The following is a 6,000-nucleotide window of genomic DNA, read 5'->3' as shown; positions in this document are numbered from 1 at the left end:
CACGATAGATACTCCACGCCACCGCTGTTTTTCTCTTCATGTTCATCAACGTCTTGAGCTCCTTTTGTCAAACTTTGTCTGCTGTCTGAACAAAGGCATGATATAATTGTCAGCAGCCTCCACAGCCGTCTTGGAACATGACAGGCATGGATGGGGGGCTGGAGGTGAGGAGGGAGAGAGAGAGAAAAAAACTACACCATCTTTTATTCCCCGAGACATGAACGTATAGCGGTAGACGGTGGGCTTGCCGTCATTAAAGGCCCTTAGGTTGTGGTGAAAAAAAGAGCTTTGTGTGAAAACCATTAAGCACCCCGTTAATTCTCTGTTCGCCATGGCGCACTGCCGCTGTGACATTTTAATAGGGAGTGTGGGTTTCGTCTTTTTTTTTCTTCTTCTTGTTTACTCTTAAAAAAGTCGTATGGATTTTGTGATATTTTACCAAGAACTGGGTGTTTTCCATCTCTGACCTGTTTCTGTCTTTGTGTGTGTGTGTGTGTGTGTGTGTGTGTGTGTGCTTCACTGATTTTCTACACGCTGATTTTCTGTCTCTCATCTGTCTTGTCAGTGGTACCCATGTAATCCTTTCCACCTCAGTCAGTAACTCTCTCTTCCACCTCCACCCCCTCAACCCCCCCCCCACCCCCCCATCTCTCTCACTCTCCCGTCTATCTCTCTGTCTTTTTTGCTGCCCCCCCCCCCCTCCCCTTCCGTCTCACTCCTTTCTACACCCTCCACGCAACCTCTCCCCACCCATCATTCTTCCCTCCCCCCTCTCTCTCCCTCTCTATGTCTGTCGTTAACCCCGTCCCCTCTTCCTCTTTCTGTTCTGTTGGGTGTTCAAACAAAGTGGCAGCTCCGTTAGTGGAGAGTCTACCCATTCTGTCCATCATTCAGAGCAGCCCCGAGTGTGTGTGTGTGTGTGTGTGTGTGTGGGGGGGCGGGGGGGGTGGAGGGGGGAGGAGGAGCTGGGGGTGGTGAAGGGTGGATGTAGCGTGGTACCCCGGGTATCGTCTGACCATCAGGTGGTTCCTGTGCTGTCTCACCCACCCCTCCCCACCACACCCTGCTCTGTGTGACTGACTGCACAGTGATGTCACTGCCGCTTCTTTCGTCTTTTTTCCTTCCTTCCTTCCTTCCTTCCTTTCTCTTCTTCTTTTCTCTCATTCTCTTCTTCTTTTCCTTCCTTTCCTTGTTGTTTTCCTAGTTGTTGGTTATTGTTGTTGTTTTTCTTCTTTTTGTTTGTCTTTTTCGTCGTTATGGTCGTTATCGCTTGTTTGTTGTTTTGTTTATTGTGTTTGGTGGTGGTGGTGGTGTTACTACTGCAATTCTTGTAGCAGATCATTCCAGACTGGGCCATGCCTTCTGGTGTAGAACATTGCACACACAAAACAGACAGACGAGCTGACACCATTATTATCATATCTCTGGTCGGCCTCCAGCCTTTTGCCTGAATATGTAGAATGAAAGTGTTGTTATTCTCAGTTCATGTTTGCTCATGCTATAACAAGGTTATGAGGAAGGTGACAGAATGGTTAACTCTCTCCATACGAACGGCGAAAGAGACGACGTTAACAGCGTTTCACCCCAATTACCATCATCAAAATATTGCAAGTGGAAGGCTCTTATACTGAAGAGGTGAATGTTGACAAAGAATACCACAATTCTGACGACGGAAGCTAAAGGTTGGCTCATTCAGACACCCACTGGACATCCGAGGGGTCTGTGTAGAGGAGAAGAGAGGACTGGCCGTACCGAGTGAGTTAAGACGCTCATCTGCCAATACAAACAGTTCGTGAGGGTGTGGGTTCGAATCCCGCTCTCGCCCTTTCTCCCAAGTTTGACTGGAAAATCAAACTGAGCGTCTGGTCGTTTCGGGTGAGACGATAAACCGAGGTCCCGTGTGCAGCACGGACTTGGCACACTGAAAGAGAACCGACGCAGTGAGGATTGTCCTCTGGCAATATTCTGTAGAAGAAATCCACTCTGACAGCTTACACAAATATAATGTGCATGTACTCAAGGCCTGACTTAGCGCGCTGGGTGATGCTGCTGGTCTGGCATCTGCCTAGCAGACGTGGTGTAGCGTATATGGATTTGTCCGAACGCAGTAACGCCTCCTTGAGAAACTGAAACTTTGAGTAGTTTCTAACTGATAATTTTATCCGGTAGTTATAATCCTCCCAGTATCTGCAAAATCATTTTTTGAAACTGTTACCCCCGAAAGTATGGCTGCCTAAATGGCGGGGTAAAAATGGTCATACATGCAAAAGCTCACTCGTGTACATACGAGTGAACGTGGGAGTTTCAGCCTTCGAACGAAGAAGAAGAAGAAACTGTTAAGTTATCTGGTAGTTGTAATCCTCCCAGTATCTGTATAATGAGTTTTTGAAAATGTTATGTGCTATTGCGGTGACAAAGTGATCAGTCAGATTGTTCCGCAGCTTAATAATTCCGATGACTGATAACTCTGTCAGTATTGCCAACAGACAATCAGTACCTTTCACCTTGATGGAGTTGACTGCGCGAGGTTTGGATGGTTTCCTCAACTTTGTAGGACATAATTCCTGCTTGTGTGTCCACAAAATGTCGGACATTTTCCCTCCTCGAAGCCAACGCTTTGCTGGAAAATTCTTCGATATCGACGCCTCTGTTAATGTGGGCCTTGTACTGGCTCTGTTCCTTTCGTGCTTTCTGAGCTGACGTGTCATGTTTTTATTGGCCCGTGGAAAGTGACGCTGCGCTAATGACGGGGTTAATGAAGAGGAAAACAACGTCACACGCTTCGTCAAAGTTTGCATGTCCACTTTGTGTCTGATGCCTTGCTCGTCAAGTGCGCGTGGACTGTCCAGTCTCGGGGAGTAGGCCCGTGTGTTTGCGATGTGTCTTGTCTTGTGTGTGTGTGTGTGTGTGTGCGCGCGCGCGCGCGCGCGATGTGTTGTGTATATGTGTGTGTGCGTGCGCGCGTGCGCGCGCGCGCGATATGTCTTGTGTGTGTGTGTGTGTGTGTGTGTGTGTGTGTGTGTGCGATTGGTCTTGTCTTTTGTGTGTGTGTGTGTGTGTGTGTGTGTGTGTGCGCGCGCGCGCGTGCGATGTGTCTTGTGTGTGTGTGTGTGTGTGTGCGCGCGCGCGTGCGATGTGACTTGTTCTTGTGTATGTGTGTATGTGTGCGATGTGTCTTGTCTTGTGTGTGTGTGTGTGTGTGTGTGTGATGTGTCTTGTCTGTGCGTACGTGTGTGTGTGTGTGTGTGTGTGTGTGTGTGTGTGATGTGTCTTGTCTCTGTGTGTGTGTGTGATGTGTATGTTGGAACTGGACATGTGAGCTAACAGCATTTTTTGTTTGTTTGTTTTTTGAGGGAGGGGGAGGCGGGAAGTGGGGGAGAGGGGGAGAGGGGAGTTAACCACGACGATAGGGTGGCATTAAATAGAAAAGAAAGAACAGAGTACTTCAATATCATGAAGCCTTTAAGATTTATAAGACACAATACAAATACGAAATATTTCCAGTTCTTTGTGCACAATGTCACTGAATGTCGGAAATCATGTGGTCATATTCACAAATATATATGTATTAATGGCTTTGTGTGTTAACTGAATAAGGCGTTCATTGCTTGAAGCCAAACAGTTGTTATGGAGATTAATAAAGTAATATATATGTCGTGACTTTTTCGACGTGACGTTTTTTGTTTTTGTTTTTTTTGGTTTTTTTTCCCTATGGTGAATGGAGATGGTGATGGTGGATGAATGCATTGTTAATCAGCTTTCCTCGGAAATGATTGTTATGGTGATACACCCCTACCGTTTCAATTGAACCATACCAGAGTGAGACCATGCGAGCTTTTTTGTGAACAAACCGTGACTTGATGTCGAGGCAGTCGGTTGCATAAGAGATGGTTTTGATTCGGTGTGACCTTCTAGTTTAGGTGAACAGTCAGGACAGGTGAACTACCTGTCAGTCAATAATGATGTTCTGTCGAAAGGAAAAACGTGCGCATTATGGCGAGTGAAATCAGGTTTTTGCTTTAGTCTTCCTTTTTTATTCTGTCTCTGTCTCTGTCTCTCTCTCTCTCTCTCTCTCTCTCTCTCTCCCCCCCCCCCCCCCCCCCCCCGCCGCCCCTCCCCCTCTCTCTCTCTCGAAAACAGGAAGTGTTACTTGAAAGACTTTTGACGGATTCTTCAATAAGAAACGTATTTGTCTGGCGCTGTCAGAATTTGGCACGCTAGTATTTGGTTTGTAGTCTTGGTTCTGCTCAAAGAAAGGATCACAGCAGCCCTGTTAACCAATATGGTGCACATGGCCTTCTAGAAGTATGTGGAACTCATTGACCTGCATACCAAACTTTACATCTCAGTGGTCGAACTATACCTACAGCAGCTGTACACGTTCACGGAAAGGGAGGGAGAAAAAAGGGGGGTGGGGGAAGAGAGGGGGGTGGGGGAGTAAGGTGCTGCGTTCACACTCCATCATATCACACTGCACTCTTAGCTGTGCAGCAGCTGTTTCCTGTGTCTGCGACTGGCGCCGATCGGGGAAGCTGGAAGGTCTGGAACCGGAGAAAGGTACAAGTCCTTTTATTTCCACGAACTCTGCTGGAACTTGACTGAGCCGGGCGACAGATGGCTGTAGGTGGTGGTGAAGTGGACAGCACTCTCCTTTCGCGCGCGCGCGCACACACACACACACACACACACACGCAATCTGATTGACAACAGGTGACCACTTTTTATTAGCAATGACTTTCTTTTCAATTAAATGCTTTAAGCTCTCAATAATTTTGCACAAATCGTTCTGATCAGTAAAAAAAACCAAATAAACTTTTTTGTGTGCATTGTGTTGTATGACATTGTATTGTCTTGTCTTGTTACTTTTTTTGTCACAGCAAATTGCTCTCGCGGTCTTGGTGTGTGTCAGTGGCAGTGGTCGTCACATTCTTCCCACAGAATCTGACCTGTCACCCAAGCCAGATGCTTCGTTGTCCCCCTCAGTGCACCAGTCTTGTTCGTCTCTGCCGGAGGAGGCACCCTCCCCACCCTCCGCTCCTCGCCACTCTCGCCATTTCCAGCGTCACTGGTTTACCGGCTGGGCAGAGTTACCGGCCTTGCGTAATCATCAACCGCAGAGTTACGGGCCTTGTGTAATGATCAACCCGCCATTTTCTTCCGCCGATTCTCTGTCCGTCGCCTCAGCTTTCGGCGGTACTAGAGGGAGCTTACTCTGAGTTCTCCCGTGGTGATGTCCGCAGTAATGAATGCAGGGCGCTGGCAAAAGTTACTGGCGTTTGTCTTTCAAATTACTGCCTTTCGCCTTCCATCGCGGTAAGCGTAGAAAGCTGTTGAAACTTTTTTTGTGGAGTGGGCTCGTGTTCTTTCTTCTCCCGGTATGGTGCTAGTTTGGACGCGGGCAGTGCGAAATGAAAAGTGCTGTTATTATGACCAGGAAGGACAGTGTAGGTCTTCTTCCACAATGATGTGTGTGTGGTGGAGGGTGCGGGGGGGAGGGGGGGGAGAAACTCATTTCGGTGCCCCCCCCCTTCCTCCCTGCCCTGTCTCCCTCCACCTTGCGAGTCTGCAAGGGGTGGTGGTTTTGGATTTACATTTCCTTTGGAACTGGTGTATGGTCGTGGAAAGGATGTGTGTGTGTGTGTGTGTGTGTGTGTGTGTGTGTGTGTGTTTTCCTTGTTAGGAACGACGAACGAGTTGTTCGTAAAAAGAAAAACGATATCATTTTATCATTTATGCTTAGTTTTGTACTTGTCTTCTAAAGGGCTCTTATAGGGCCTATGTTATGATGTCGTGTCTTGTTTTTTTGTACTTCTAAAGGTCCATAAAATAGGCCTGTATCCCGTTATTGTCTGTTTTATTCTTAGCGCCCGCAGGAAATGTGACTTCCTTGCTGGCAATATTGACCTGTGTATAAATGTTTTATTATATATTGTATATATTGTATTTTCTGCGTTTCTTCGTATCTTTCATCCGATGATAAATTCGACGGAATTGTCAAAC

This window comes from Babylonia areolata, chromosome 4 (genome assembly GCF_041734735.1).
Source record: "Babylonia areolata isolate BAREFJ2019XMU chromosome 4, ASM4173473v1, whole genome shotgun sequence".
Lineage (NCBI taxonomy): Eukaryota > Metazoa > Mollusca > Gastropoda > Neogastropoda > Buccinidae > Babylonia > Babylonia areolata.
This window is presented reverse-complemented; position numbering follows the sequence as displayed.